The sequence below is a fragment of the Octopus sinensis genome, linkage group LG1, assembly GCF_006345805.1.
Source record: "Octopus sinensis linkage group LG1, ASM634580v1, whole genome shotgun sequence".
Taxonomy (NCBI): Eukaryota; Metazoa; Mollusca; class Cephalopoda; order Octopoda; family Octopodidae; genus Octopus; species Octopus sinensis.
Window position 1 is genome coordinate 133,963,819 of NC_042997.1, and position 17,511 is coordinate 133,981,329.

Below are 17,511 nucleotides of genomic sequence, written 5' to 3' on the forward strand. Positions count from 1 at the left end.
CTAGAAGCCACTTGATGCAACCCTCAGGCATCCACCTGCCAACTGGTAACATCCAGTGAGGTCATACTGCCACATGGTGTGTGTCTTTGTTTTACAGTGCTTCTCTCCTGTCTGTTGATTTTTGCGATGGCTGAAATGAAGGAACAGCCTGCTTGCATGAAATTTTGTTTTCTGAAAACAGCAGCTGAAACAGTTGTTATATTTCAAACACCTTACAAGGACACTGCCATGAGCAAAACACACTTTGGGAATGGTTATTTGTCACTTGAAGACCAATCTCATTCAAGGCGATCAACGACCTCCTGAATGAATGGACACATCACAAAAACTTATAAGCTGATCTTGGAGGACTGGCACTGAACAATTGACAAACTTGTTGATATGAATGGTGTGCCCTGGAGCTCGTGCCAATGAATTTTGAGCGAGGAATTGCGAATAAAAAAATGCTGCAGCATAATTTGTGCTTCACTTAATTGCAGTTTTTTGGCCAAAAATGGCATGACCCCGCTTACCTTCCCTCCCATTTCACGTGATCTTGCTTTCTGTGACGTTGTTTGTCTCCTCCCCCACCAAATGAAAAGCATCCTTATAGGAAAACGTTTTGCAAATGTGGAAGAGGTGAAGAAAAAAAACGACAGAGGCGTTAAAAGGCATCACTTTTTCAAGACTTCCAGATCTGCTTTAAACAATGGAATACACCTCTGGGCCGATGCATCACTTCAAATGGAGAAAACTTTGAAGTGTAAACCTCTTAAAGCTAAGTGAATAAACTAATATTGCAAATTTCCAGTTTCTTTTGGGTACCCCCCTCGTATATGCATATTTAGCATTTGCCATACTACACTGCCTCAACAAGTCTCAGTCAGCCCATGACAACATGGAAAAGGCAAACATAAAAAAATGACGACGACGACGACAATGATGATGGTGATGATAACTTTGCTGAAATTGTAATAATAATATTGACGATACTGATGATGGTGGTAATAATAATAATAATAATAATTACAGAGATGTACTTGCATAGCAAGTGATTTGATCTGAGATCGTGTGCTGGAACGAAAACAATTGCAGCATGGAAGGTGTTGGTAAGCCATTTAAGAAACACACAAAAGCTGTTCGATTCACTTCAACATTTAAGTTTAATTTGTCAAAATATTTTCGTTGCTATAAGATCGCGACCTGTTCACTGACAAAAATCCGTGCTGCATAATAATAATAATAATAATAATAATAATAATTATAATAAATGGTTTCTAAACCATTCATAGAAACTGATAAAAGAAAGAAAGGAAACGAAAATCATGGATATAGCTTTATATATATATATATAGCAATAATTAAAATACAAAGAGAAAATTGAGCACAAATTTTATCAACAGCATAGGTAACAATGAGAGTAATGGTGATAACTATAATGCTGTGAGCTGGCCAAAATGCTTAGTGGCATAGCATCCTGTCTTTACATTTTGAGTTAAACTGATGCGGTCTACTTCACCTTGGATCTTTTAGGGAGCAATTAAATAACTACCAAAAACGTATTGGGGGCATTGAAATTGATTTCCCCCTCCCTTAAAAACTTTTGGCCCTGGGCCAAAATTTCAAATCATTAAGATTGAAGTTTATGATGATGGTAGTGATGGTGGAGTTCATGATGATTTTCATGAGTATTGATCAGCTGATAATATCTACAATTGCAGAGTAACTAATGAAATAATGCACACACATGCAAATATACACGTATACATACTTGCACACCCACAACACTCACTGATTGTGTTGTGTGTGTTGGTTCTATAATATTACCAAGTGAAAAGTACATATTGTAACTCGAATATCCTGTAAGTTGAAACGGTTGTAGCGTCAAGTTTTAAAAGAATTTAAAACTCAACTTTTGTATTATCATTATGAATTGAATACAGAATTTTGTAAACAGCCCAATTTAATTCAACTTGACAAAAATAGTTCAATAAATACATACATACATAGCTATGCACATACACACACGTATACATGTGTGTGTTTATAACTTCATATCAAGCAAAACGAGTGAAGTGATTGTGTAGTGTACTATTGGTTTCATAATATCATTCTTTATGCTCTGTTTCACTCTACATAACGTAGACGACTAGAAGACCAAACACATTTTTCTTGCAATTGTAAATAATACTCAGAAGTTACTTGTTAGGGGAGATAACTCACTTCTCTTGAGAGAGAGTTATCCAACTTTACAGATACGGCAGTTTTGGAAAAAAATTTTTTTCGTAATTATCCTTACCATGAGAAATTAAAAAGAGTGGGTTCGCTGAACCAGTGGTTAAAGTGTATATACCTACATGTATATGTGGGCGTATACATATATGTTAGTGTATTTGGGTACGGCTTTATGTTTCATGTTAGCTGTTTATTCAGCCCGTATCCTTTTCAACTTTTACGTTGTTCACAAATTTGATTGTACTAATTAATAGTCCTATCATCAGTAAATATTTTGGTTTCTATAATTTTTTATGATTAAACACGACCAAATAATAACATTGATATGTGTGAGCGAGCGTGTTTATGTATATGTGAGTTTGTATATGTGCGTAGGCACAATTGCTGAACAGGGAACCTCTCTCAGCAGAGATCGGCTGATTCCAAAGAAAATAAAGGTACAATATATATATATATATATACATATATATATATATATATATATATATATATAGCATTAAAAAATGCAAGCTCTAATTCAGCTCCTGTTTTTTTACAGTGTTTCAGTGTAGGAAGCTGATCCAATGGCAAAAAATTATTACTGCAGGAAATAAAACTCAGCACACGTGCATACATGGGGGAGAGATGGATGGTTAAAAAAAATTTTTTTAATGTATGGAATGTTATGTATGTATGTGTGAGAGAGAGATATAGTGAGAGTGTATGTGTGTATACATTCTTATACAATTCATGTTATAATGTTATGCTTGCTTGTCTATATGCAGCTATTGTTCTCCAGATACAGGCTTCAGAAAACACATCCACGCTCACACAGCATACACATATGCTCACACATTCACTCAAGTATACAAACTGTCACATGTTCAATTACATATCTTCATGTTCATGACGTGTTTCATACATATATATATACACACATACACACACATACATACATACACACACACCTGTGTATATACACTTTCTACCTCATATTTGTTGGAATGAATTTAAGAGCGGCAGCTCTATTTCCGTGGGTGTTTTTTGTTTTTTTTTTCTTGTAAACTATTTTTGAAAACTTTTTCTAATATATTTGCTCTTTTTTTTTTTTTTTTTGATTTTTCTTAATCTATTCTACCTGGGAGCAAGGACTTGACAAAAAAAAAAGCCAGCAAAATAAAATTTTAAGAAATAAAAAATATATTGTACAAACATATATATATATATATATGATGTATATGTATGTGTGTATATATGAAATTAGAAAAATATGAAAATACTGGCAAGTACTAATGCATTCCCTTAAGCATACAGAAAAGGAATGTTTCTCAATTTTTTTGGGGGGTTGGGGGGTTCCTACAACTGCTATTTCATATGTCACAATAGTTTTTCTCCTGGAACATGACGTTAATAAAGAGCAGCGATGATAATGATGATCATCATCATTATCATGTCTGTAATGATTGTGGTGATGATAATATTAGTGACTATGGTGGTAGTGATGATGATGATGATGATAATAACTGTGGTGGTGGTGATGACGATGATGATGATGAGAGTAGTGGAGAAGGTCGTTAACTGTACTTGGTGACTGGGTGCCTTTGTTATATGTAACTTTTTACTGCCTTCACTGATCTGAGTTTGGGCCTGCCAAAAGTCGTGGTGGGTAAGTAGTGCAAAGGTGTGGCACAGCTGGGTTTCTTTCTTTTTTTTTTTTTTCTCTTCGTTTTCCACCCCCAACTCCCATTCTTCTCTCTTAAACTATAAGTCTCCAGACTGCCTAGTCGAAAAATGGCAATTTGCTGGATCCTGTATATTCTTCAGTGGCTAATATTTGGATAACATACACATGCATGCACACACATATATTTATATGGTCTTTTGTTATATAGTTGCCAAGTTTGCAGTGCAGTGATTGCAAATAGATTAAATAACGTTTGGTTAATATAACGGTCCTTCTTTTCACTCCATCTGCTTTTAGTGCTCGTTATTACCTGCAATGCATTGCTGTCAATTATGCTGTGTACATTTGTCAGCTTACATGTTATACAATTCCTTAATACCTGCAGGATTTATGTATTCGTTAATGAAGGAACCAACATTTAGATTAGCTTTTAGGTTAGCATACGGAGTAATTAGTAACGTTTTGGTTATTTGTTCATATCAGAAAGAATGGAACAAAAGTTCGCCAAATCTGAATTTAAGGGAAAACAAACAAACAAACACACACACACACACACACACACACATACATACATGTGTGTCAGTATGTTAGGTTCTATCTGTTAAGAATGTAGTAGAGTACAGTATAAAGCTCATCCAACTTCAGATTTCACCCAGTGTGATCCAACATTAGTATTATACCTACGGTCAGATTTGCATTGCAGCTTCTGTAGTGTGTGAACGGCTGGAGAACTACATTGTATTGAAACAATTGTAGTGATTACAAATATAAGTTTCAAAAGAATTTAAAACTCAACGTTTGTATTATTATGTATTGAATACAAAATTTTTTGACAAAAATAGTTCAATAAATACATACATACACATATATACACAAGCACCCTGAGAGAGATACATACGCAAACATTAAAATATGACGCAAGTACATTAAAACACTCATTTATTTATGACACATTTGTTTTAGCATCAACTGGCCATACTCTAGATTCTTGTATCATGTAGACATTTAGATATGTCATAATATATATACATGTGCATATACAAGTGTTGGACGAAATTTATTTTGATATGGCATAGGCTGCCTTTTGCAGTAATTACAGCTTGAATTCTATACTTCTGTACGAAGTTTGAATTGTTTCCAAAGGAATTTTTGTCCATTCTTCAGCTAAAACAGTCTCCAGTTCTTGTAGTGATGATGGTGAAGGATATTGACTCCTTACTTGTTTTTCTAAAATGCACCATTAATGTTCAATAATATTGAGATCTGGGGACTGTGGTGGCCAGATAAGATGTTCAACTTCACTAGAATGTCCCTCATGCTATTCAGTAACAACTTTAGCTGTGTGAATTGGTGCATTAGCATCCTGAAAGATTGCGTTTCCCTCCAGAAATAGTTCAGCAACCATAGGATGAATTTGATCAGATAAAATGCTTAAATAGTCTTGACTATTAATTCTGCCATGAAAGAAAACAATTGGGCCGGCATATTTCCAAGATATAGCCCCACCAACACCCCCCCACCTTCAGATCATCACATATCTTCCTCCATGTTTAACAGTTGGAAGAAGGCGGTCTGGGTCAAATGTTTCTTTTGGCTGTCTCCACACGTATACTCGGCTGGTGGTTGGAAATAAGGTAAAGGATGACTTGTCTGAGAAAATAACATTCTGTCACTGCTCTAGGGACCAATTCTGTAGGTTTTTACTCCACTCTAAACCCTTAGTAATGTTTGCTTTTGAAAGTAGTGGTTTTCTGATTGCAGCTCTCCCATGAAATTCGGCTTTGTGCAGCTCCTGGTGAACAGTTTTTGTGGAAACTGGGTTCTCAAGGTGGTCATTAAGCTCTGTAGTAATTTTGGGAGCTGTACTTTTGTGATCCTTTCTAGAAATTCATGTAAGAGTCCGACGGTCCCTATCTAAAAGTTTTGGTCTTCTTCTGGAGTTTTGTTTCAACAAGGAGGTTTTTCCCTCTTTCTCAAAAGCTGCCATTACTTTTGAGACAGTATTTCTTGATAGACCAAACATTTCAGCTGTTTTCGTTACACTAACGCCTACCATACGAGCACCAACAATTTGACCTCTTTGAAAGTCTGATAGATCTATCATTTTAATGAATTTTAATTACCTTTTTCTGATGATATCTGAAAAAAAAAAAAACCCGGCAATTTTAGCAAAACATATTAAGCAACACTAATAACAAATCAAAAGACAAAAGAAACAAGCTTTTGATGGTTTTATTGATATTTCAAAATTATGATGATAGGTGTTTCCATTATTTTGTCCAAACCCTCTATGTGTTTGTGTGTGTGTGTATAATGTATGTTTATATATCCACACACACACAGCCTTTTTATTATTTTTATTCCATTTGATATAGTTACTATTAGATATTAATCATATTATATTTAATATGCTGTTTGGAAATGTTTTTTGTCCCTGTTATTCTTCAGATGTTTTTTTTTTTTTCTTTTTCATATTTTGCTTTGTTCCCATTCTCTTGCCTGTCTTGTGTATTCTTCTGATTATTGTTAATGACAGAAAGTACTGAGGTTCTTATCAGAGAATGCAGCAAGTTCCTGTAAATACTCAGTGCATATTCATGTACATTGCCATGCTTTACTTTAACCCAAAGATACTTAACAATGTACACAAGCACACAAATTTTAATGTGACACTTACAAGCACTTTCAGATGTGGCACCCATGCATTCATGTACACATACTCTCACGTATCCATAGAATTCTTCAGCTGGTGGAATCTAACATTGTTCAAAAGTATAATAATTTGTTTCGGTGTATGGAAGAGATAAGCTCTAGTATTTTGGCCATTAACTCTCTGGTTGCTAACACAGACTTCAACTAGTTTGGTTTGGGGGGAGATTTGGCTGCTGTTTCTATAAGCAAATTAAGTGGACAAATAGCAGATCCCCCAACAGGCATATGCAGGCACTGGTTTTGGTTGCGACGGTTGTTATTTTTGTTATTTGGCTCTCTGACATGATATGCAATAGGCAGGGGATAGGTATGTATTTTGCATCATGTATAAATAAACCCCCTTATTAATTTCACAATGTTTAACCATCACATCCATCACCACAGCTACTGTGTCTACTTAAATACTACTACTACAATTACTAAATAATAATAATAATAATCATTGTCCTTATTCTTAACATCACAATTGTCATGGTCATTCAAAGCTTTCCTCCATTCTGCTCACAAAGGTTGAAACGGGTCTTCAAAACCAGCTCTTTCTCCAGCTGTAAAACTGTTCTCCAACATAATGTATATCGGTTTATATATTCTTGTTCTTGTTGCTGTTTAACAAATCTAAAAGTTGTTTCCAGTCTTTTTGTTATATTTCTGTTCAAGCATTGCTCGGTTTGCTGTCTTTAAAAACCCAAAATTAAAAAAGGGAAATATACACACACACACACACACACACATATGTATGTATATATATATGTGTGTATATATATATATATATATATATATATACTTGTATATATATATGTGTGTGTGTATACATGTATATATATATGTATATGTATGTATATATATATATATAATATATATATATATATATATATATAATATATATATATATATATATACACACATTTACATATATATACATACATATATATATATATTTCAGTATCCAATTAGAGTATTGCACTTTCAGAATGTTTCATTAACTTTTATAACTATTTCCATAGTAATGTCTTGGTTTAGAAGTTTTAGTGCTCATACTGGTATTAATTGTTGATGTTGTTGTTGCTGTGATTTAGTCCTTAGGTCGAACCTGATCAAACAGACCTGATGATCCAAGGTAATCCAACCTGGATCATCCCATTGTTTTAGATGATATGGGGGGGGGTCTATGTTATGTAATGTCTATTTCCCCCTTATCTAAAACATTAATGTTTGGTTGGAGGGATAGCTGGCTACTCTTGCTGGTATGTTGAGTAGCCACATCAGAGCTCCCTCACTAGCTTATACTGGTAGTGATGGTCATTATGATTGCTGCTGTTGTTGTTGTTGTTGTTGTTGTTGTTGTTAGGCTCTCTCTCTGTCATAACAGGCAATGGGCAGGGATAAAAATACGTGTCTTATGTCAGAAAAAAAAAAACCCTCATTAATTCATAGTGCTTCCTGTGGACATTTCGTTTCCTTGATATCTAGTTCTGCAAATAAAGGCAGTATTCAGTTTTGGTAGCATGACTTATATTACCAATCATCATTGGCATTCTTAGCATTCTCCTTTCCTTTTCCCTAACTCCAGTCTTCTGTGCTACTTCCCTGAGGTTTCCAGATCAAACACAGGTCTTTACATTATGTCAGTATTAACTGTGTTTTTCTTTTTTTTTACTACTATTAGTAATAACTAGTTGTGGTAGTTCATTAACATAATAGTATTAGTATTAGTAGTATTAATACTTAACTAGTGCCATAAACAATGCTTCAACTTCAGTGCATACATATACATTTAATTACACACACATATATACAAATTATAATAATCATATAAAGAATCTTGCAAACCAAATTCAAAAACGAATTATAATATACACATATATACAAATTATAATATACATATTCACACGCATCCTTATACATACACATTGGTTGTTTGCTTCTCTGGGATTGGTTAAATTGATGTAGACATCTCTCATGAGAGCCCGATAAGGTTTGAAAATCAATTAAGGTTTGTTCATCATTTTTCAGTCTATGAAGAAATACTTAAAATTTGTCCTGTTTATATATTTACTATACAGGTTATGTACATAGTTATGTGAACACATGTACATATCGATAATATTGAGAGAGAGAGAGAGAGAGAGAGAGAGAGAGAGAGGGAGGAAGAGAGTGATGAAAGCCTGATAGATGTTTATGCATAAATATGGTTGCATGTGTATGCTCATGTGTGTCTGTGAGTGTACGACTTCACATGCACCCACAGACGTGCATGCTGTGCAAACCACCACCCCACACACACACACTCCTTACTGATCACTGATTTTTGTGTTGAAACCTTAATCACTTGTCTCCTGTGCAATCACAGATTGTATCTATGTCAACCAAAACTTTATGTGGAAGGTTCCTTTTTGCACACAGACTCTCAGTCATCATACATACATGTACATACATGTTCATACACACACACGCGCACACAAGAGAACCACACATATGTACATATATAAAAGCTGCAATATTTATGGTTTGTTTGGGCAGTGTGGTACATTTCCAAATAATATAGACTGAGCAAGTTGTTATGGTGATCATCTGTAGCCCCACTCTCTCTCTCTCTCTCTGTCTCTCCTACATATATATATATATGTAATATATATATATATATATATATATATATATATTCTGTTTCTGGTGAGATGTCGGATAATAAGATCTAAACTGTATATTTTGTCACTATAGGTATTATTTGTGGAGGCACATTACCCAGTGGTTAGAGCAGTAGACAAGCGGTCGAGAGATCGCAGGTTTGAATCTCAGACCTGGTGATGTATGTGTGTTTATGAGCGAAACACCTAAACTCCACGTGGCTCCAGCAGAAGATAATGGCGAAACTTCTGCTGACTCTTTTGCCACAACTTTCTCTCACTCTTTCCTCCTGCATCTTGCAGCTTACCTGCGACGGACTGGCGTCCTGTCCAGGTGGGGAACCTATATGCCAAGGAAACCGAGAAACCGGCCCTAATGAGTCAGGCATGGCTCAAGAAGGAACAAACAACAAATAGGTATTATTTACCCTCACACACACACACACACACACACACACACACACACACACACACACACACACACACACATTGTATTGAAAATATGACTTATGTTCTAATTTAATATTTTTTAAAAGATTCTTCACATTTCCATATTGGACCCTTATAAAGCTCCCAAATTCATCTTCACCAATATTTCCAGCCTATCTCAGCCTGTTATTTACTATGTAGGGGTTAATTTCAGCTTCTGTACTGACATGTTTTTACAGTGGCCTTGTATGTTTTTGGCATAGAAACCCAAACCACACTACATCCTGAAGGTGAAGCTGAGATAGTCTGGAAATTTTGATGAAGATGAACTCAAGAACTCTTTTTTTTACCGAGTGGAACTATGAGTCTGATATGCAAATATGAAGAAACTTCGATAAAATAAATTTAAGTTATAACAATAATTTTTCAATACAACCAGTTCAAAGTTGTTCACCAAGATACAAATATATATATATATATATAATGTACAAATATGCAGTTGTATGAGTAGGTGTATATATCTGGGTATAAGCATACATATGCATTTTTTTTTTCACAAAAGACGTAAATCTGCTCATACTAACTCTATAGGATAGCATCATTATCCAAATTTGTAGGGAGCTGGACATCTTCATTGTAAGTTGAGAAATTGTAAATATCTGATTGGATAAATCCACATTGATTTAAAATATTAACTGCAGATACCTACGTGTATACACATGAAGCACTGCCCCAGTGTTCTCTTAGCCACGACGGCTAAAACTGATTAAGGAACAGACCTAAGTACATACATACATATATAAATACTTGCATAGATACATATACATATTCAACCAAAATTTGTATATATGTTGAATGTGTTTTAAACACTTCATGCACACATACACTTACTCACGAGTGCATACATGCATATATACTTTTGATCTGTTTTTGTGTCTCTGACACAAGAATTCCCAAATTCTTTATAACTTTCAAAGTATTTGTCGCACTTCATTTTAATTCTCACTCATGCAACAACATTTGAACTGAGGTTGCATAACACATATGGCGCGCACATGCAACAATCCATCCAGAATTACACGGGTATTTATTGATGTACAAGTCTTTATTTTTTTAAAACATTTTATTTCTAAATTGGTTTTTTTTTTCCTTCTTTATTTTACAAACACTTTTGGTGTTAAATTATTTGGATATAATATTAATTTGATATAAATATCATTGCAAATCCCTCCCCCACATCTTCAGTAATATCATAAACACAATCTTAATGATAATAATGATGTTGATGATGATGATAATAATAATAATAATAATAATAATTATCATCATAATCAGTGGTTTTTATGGCTGCTTTTTTTGTTCTTGCCTCTATAATTTACATGGGTTTGTAAATCAGAAAGCTTTTACATGTTTTATGACCCCTGATTCTTAAATACTTAGAACATCACTAATAAACTTCAAGCTCACTTAGCCCACCCCATTCGTTTTGTGCTGTTCTAGCTACATGATATTTTTACTTGTGGTTTTCGACTGTCACTTCTTCTTCTTCGACAACGAGGCAATTTCTCTTATTAGTTTAATTTCTATTCAACTACTGTGTCAATGGTGTGATCTACACATTTAAAGTTCTCTCCGAAACAGAAGTAAGATTATTTTTTAAACCATTTCTAATATTTTACCCTTTCTAAAAGGCAGTAAATTGATCAGAATGGCTAAACGTTGGATTACTTTTTTTTGCTTTCCTTTACTGTTTTTACTTGCACGTGTGTTACACGTCGAATTTAGTATTAAATCCTGGTACAAATCTTTCTCCCTCCCTCTTCAAACTTGATATAAACTTTGCCCCCTGTATAAGTCACACCCCAGTTTTTTGACTTTAAATCAAGTATAAAATAGTGTGACTTACACACAAGTAAATATGGTAGTCATATCCCGTCTATGTTCTGAATGTAAGTCTCATCCATCAAGATTCCTGCCTACTTCTTCTTTGATACTCAGTCTCGGTCTCTCGGGTCAATGTCCTTTCCATGCTCTCGGGGTCAATTCACTTAAATACATTGCTTGCTCCTTAAGCTTTTTTTTTTAGCATTTTACCTTTTTTTTTTAGGGTGGCGAGCTCATAGAAATGTTAGTATACTGGAGGAAATAGTAAGAAGCATTTCAAGGTGGTAAGCTGGCAGAAACATTAGCACGTCGGGCGCAATGCTGAGTGGTATTTCATCTGCCGCTACGTTCTGAGTTCAAATTCCGCCGAGGTCGACTTTGCCTTTCATCCTTTCGGGGTCAATTAAATAAGTACCAGTTACACACTGGGGTCAATATAATTGACTTAATCCATTTGTCTGTCCTTGTTTGTCTCCTCTATGTATAGCCCCTTGTGGGCAGTAAAGAAATAGGTAAGAAGCATTTCCTCCAGCTTTACACACTGAGGTCAACTTTGCCTTTCGTCTTTCGGGGCTGATAAAATAAGTACCAGTTGAACACTGGGGTCAATGTAATTGACTGTTTTTCTCCCCTAAAATATCAGGCCTTGTACCTGTAGTAGAAAGTAATGTTATTGCACCTTGTAAAAGTTAGTTGAATGGTAGAAACAGTAGACCATCAGTATCTGTGTTTATTCCTCTATATTTTAAGTTCTTGACTTTACATTTCTTCCAAGTTTACTTACCAAAAAGAAAAAAAATAAATAAAAGACATCAGACTTGTTGGTTCAATTGAATGAATACTTTCCATGGAAATTTGTAACCTTGCATTTACTCTTTTACTTGTTTCAGTCATTTGACTGCGGCCATGTTGGAGCAAATCAACCCCGGGACTTATTCTTTTTAAGCCCAGTACTTACTGTATCGGTCTCTTTTGCCGAACCGTTAAGTTACGGGGACGTAAACACACCAGCATCGGTTGTCAAGCGATGTTGGGTGGGGGGGACGGACACACAAACACACACACACACATACATATATATATATATATATATATATATATATATACATATACATATATATGACGGGCCTCTTTCAGTTTCCGTCTACCAAATCCACTCACAAGGCTTTGCCCAAGCTGCCACGCAATGGGACTGAACCCAGAACCATGTGGTTGGTAAACAAGCTACTTACCACACAGTTACTCTATTATTTAGAATTTTTTTTATCTGTCTTTTAAGCTCAAATTATTGAAATGGTAAACACAAATCCTTCATCCTATTATTCCTTTAGAGTTAATGGGAAAAACAAGTACCAATAATATATCATGGGTGTAGATGATACAACCAACTTTAACTGTGCTATCACTTAATTCAAAGAATAATTAGCATCTGTTGTAATATCAGTGTTGCAATTGATGGTGGAATGCCAGGTTTTATAAAATGTCTTAACAGTATTTAAATTTGTTAATCTGTATTCTGAATTTGAATCCCACTAGGGAAGGACGATGTTCAGCTCTCGTACTCTACTGGGATCATTTCAGTACCCTTCCCCTACATGAATTGACCATGTTCTAATGAACACTCCTCCATTCACCACTCATAAAACATTATTATTGGTATTAAGTAGCGAAACTTCAGTATCGTTTGCATACTGGATAAAATGCTCAACGGCACTTCATCTGTCTTTAGGTTCAATTTTCACTGAGGTCAACTTTGTCTTTCATCCTTTCGGGGTTGACGAAATAAATACCAATTGAGCACTGGGATCTATGTAAGTGACTCGTCCCCTGCCAAACACCTAAATTTCAGGCCTTGTGTCTATAATAGAAAAGATTATCAATTGATCTGTAGCAAGGTCTTGTGGTAGTTGATTAGATCCCATTATATTCTGATTTCAAATCCTGCCAGACCCAACTCAGCTTTTCAAGATTCCCTTAAAATAATACTGTACTGTCGTAAAATCCATTTTAAAAAAAAATCCAAAACCCCCCCAAAAAAAGTGTATATTTCTATATGGACACAGAAGTCCAATAAGGTGTGCCTTACCCATGCATGCATGTGTTTTAAAGTTTGGCCAAGCTGGAGTCTACAATTGTGACATCATTTTAAAAGCTAATTATCAGAATGATTATATAATATAATAACAATTATAATAAAATGATGGTCTTTTTAAAAATCAGAATGTAACCCATTTTGATAGCAACCTGCCTGAGACCACCCTAATTCTACAATAGATACAAATTTAATACTTTAAAGTGATCTAAATTGAAACATGTCAACTTTTTATGTTAGTTTACGTCCTAACCACTAACTTAATAATAACAAATGTTATTTTACTAAATTATTCGTTATTCTGAAAGTTCATTGAAAGAAAGGCCGTGTATTTCAGTAGAAATATGATAACAAAAATTTAAAGCATTTATATTTTTAAGCTATTCTAGTTTTGATTTCTTGTTGCAGAAGGCATGAAAATCTTAATATCCCTCATTTCATTTTTTGAAAAAAATCTACAAAAAAAAAAAAAGAAAAAAATATAAATAAGCATCATGTGTGTAGTCATATAATAAGAAAGTATTATTAGATAGTATGCCAATGAAGAAGGTCACTTGATCTGCTGAATATTATAACTAAATTCCCTCAAATCACTGTGCTGCTTTAAACAATAAAATAATAATAATAATAATAATGTAGTTCTATATAGTGGTTGTATACTGTCAACTCAACGTGACAGTCCTGTAAGGGAATTACACCAACGTCATTTAGCCCTAGGAAACATCGACGTTTCCTGTCGGCTTTAACTCATTTTCTGTGTCCTTATATTTGCAAAGGGGGAGGCAATCACCCCGCCAGCTGGGACCTAACGGGTTTATCACAGATGGAATGCCATTAATTATAGGTTTCTTGTCTTAAGTTTAAACAACAGCAAAACATCACTAATTGGAAAAGTAGAAATGAAGAACCAAATTCATTATTTTATATTATTCAGTTTCATCTTGTAATGCTGTAAGTGTAAATCTCTTTTAGGTTGATAAATTTAAGTGTCAGTCTGGTATTAATGGAAAGAGTATTAAATCAGCTCTACAAACCTCTCTGAATTAATAACAGTAATTATCATATACATTTTTGTTGCCATCATCATTTTTGTGTCAGATTTTTTTCTTCTTTTTTTTTGTGCTGGCATGGGTTAGATGATTCTTATTCTTATTGTTGCAGTTTTTCTATGACTGGATGCTCTTCCTTACACATTTTTCAAGTGAAAAGTTTATTCCATTGAGTCTCATACATTAAAAGTAGTGAAGTTGCTGAAAACTGGAACTTTTGTATACTGAAGAATGAAAGCAAGATTCAAACACATACACATATATGCACACAAACACACATGCATGCATGCATGTATATATATATACATACATACATACATACATACATGTGTGTGCGTGTGTGTTAATGTTTGTTATTAAGTTATTATTAAAACAATTTTACAATAATCTGAGGGGTTACTCTATACATTTATACAATACAGATTTATTCTTTAGAATATTGTCAACCGTGACATTCAAAGTTTCAGTCAGTTAAACCATTATCGGACAGCCAATGATGGCTTAACTGGTCAAAATTTTGAAGTCCCTGTCAACGATATTCTTGTTTAAGAATACACACATACGTACATGTAAGCTTATACATTTATCAAAATGTTAGAATTGTAAAATATATGATTCTTGTATAGTGTATGTTATATAGCATCCAAACATTATCTGATAAGCCATTCAACACTTGAGAGTAGAGAGCAAATGTATGTTTATCATATCAGAAAGTAAAAGTTTATTGTTTATTTAAGTTTCACCTGACAGCTGGTCACAACTGATGTGTTTAACTATAGACAGAACTTGAATAAACTATTAGCTTTTGATATAATAAACAGATGTATATATCTGATGGGTTCTGTAGAGTTTCTGCCTATCACTTAAATTCACTTCACAGGTATTGGTTAGCCTCAGGCTATAGGACTCTAGTGCAAGGGTTTCCCCAAGATGTCATATAGTGGGACTGACCGTGAACGCCAAGTGGACTTGCTAACCACATGGGCAGTCGTGGTCATCTTCCATCATCATTATCTTATTTCATCTTGTCATCCTCATTGTCTGTACACCTGATTGATATTCTGGCTCACTCACTCCCTTTTTTTAAATGTATATTTCAGTACCAAAGACACCAGTTGTATCAATCTACATCACCATCACCACCACCACAACCATCATCATCATCATCATTATCCCTTGCATTGTCCAAAGTTAGCACTAATGCTTAAGATCTAAAACATGTTCATGGTTAATAAATCTCCTATTATTATTATTATTATTATTATTATTATTATTATTATTATTATTATTATTTAGGTGGCAAGCTGGCAGAATTGTTAGCATGCTGGGTGAAATGCTTAGCAGTATTTTGTCTGTTTCCGTGTTCTGAATCCAAATTCTGTCGAGGTTGACTTTGCATTTCATCCTTTCGGTGTCGATAAAATAAGTACCTGTGAAACACTGAGGTCAATGTAATCGGTTAGTCCCCTCATCCAAAATTTCAGGCTTTGTGCATATAGTAGAAAGGATTATTATTATTATTATTATTATTATTATTATTATTGTTGTTGTTATTATTAGCACACTAAACAAAATGCTTTGTGGTATTTCTTTTAGCTTGATGTTCTGACTTCAGATTCAGTCAAGGTAAATTTTACCTTTTACCCTCTCATGTTCAATAGAATCGACTAGTGCCCCCCACTCAAAAAAAAAAAGAAAAAATCAGTAGGAAGAACTATCATCATCATCATCATCATCATCATCATCATCATCATCATTATCACTATCATCAGCATCTCTGTGGCAGGAAGAGTTGAAATAACACACTAAATGCTTGGCAACATTTAGTTATGGTTGGTTGTTTCCAGTTGAGATTACACTGATATTTCCCCTAAAATTTTAGGCCCATGCTAAATTAGATAGGAAGGTCCTTATGAAAAGCTTTGTCCTGTATCAAGCACCAAAGTTCTCCCAGTTTGTGAGATTGCTAGTGTGTTATGTAGATCCGGTTCTGTGGAAGCCATACCGTAGTGGTTGCTGAGAAGGAAGAGAGATGGACAGTACCTAGTCATCATAAAGATCACCATCATCATCCTCATCATCCTTGTTACCATGGTAGTTTCGGCCATTTTTTAAATTTTCATTTCTATCTGAATTCTTTTTAATGAAGAGCAGGGAGTTTAATGTGTCATGCCAAAATTATTTTCATACCCCACCCACACACACACACACTCACACACATACACACACACACACACACACAGCTTGTCTAGTTCACTTTTTATTCAGTGATCACTAATTTATCAATGGATTGATGGATTGAAATTAATCATTGATTCATGAAATAATCCCTTCCGTATTGATCAATTATTGATTTCCCTGCCCTGCCCCTACCCACTTCCAATTTACTATTATTATGAATTGATCAGTTTCATTAATCAATCTATTGATAGATCATTGATTGATTGATTTGACTGAACACGAATTAATGCTGATTCATTGATCACTTTTTAATTGTATAACAATTTGATTGATCGATGATTAGTTATTAGTAGATCATTTCAAATATTAGTTGATTGATGAACTCAGTGATTGGTAATTAATTATGCTTTGATGGACTTATCTTCTCACTGATCATTGATCACTGTGAATAATTTGTTGACTTGTCTATACATGCATACATATATATATATATATATATATACACACATACTCACAAGAGTATATATTTATTCATTTACATATATTTATGTATGTGTTTATGTGTGTATATATAAATAAATAAATAAATATAATATATATATATATATATATATATATATATAATATAAATAAATAAATAAATATTATATATATATATATATA

General features: G+C 34.1%; 2 long non-coding RNA genes across 2 annotated transcripts in view; one reads left to right on the top strand and one right to left on the bottom strand.

The window, feature by feature from the left end:
- Positions 1 to 8,700, bottom strand: part of LOC118764259 — a 12,565-nt gene extending 3,865 nt beyond the window's left edge. The window contains exons 1-2 of the long non-coding RNA XR_005000060.1: positions 8,457 to 8,700; positions 3,971 to 3,973 (exon numbers count right to left, since the gene is read on the bottom strand). This is a non-coding gene — a long non-coding RNA (uncharacterized LOC118764259). The remainder of the gene's footprint in view (positions 1 to 3,970; positions 3,974 to 8,456) is intronic.
- The window catches only part of LOC118764256, a 22,682-nt gene extending 6,314 nt beyond the window's left edge, over positions 1 to 16,368 (top strand). The window contains exon 2 of the long non-coding RNA XR_005000057.1: positions 16,174 to 16,368. This is a non-coding gene — a long non-coding RNA (uncharacterized LOC118764256). The remainder of the gene's footprint in view (positions 1 to 16,173) is intronic.
- Positions 16,369 to 17,511: the final 1,143 nt, after the last annotated feature.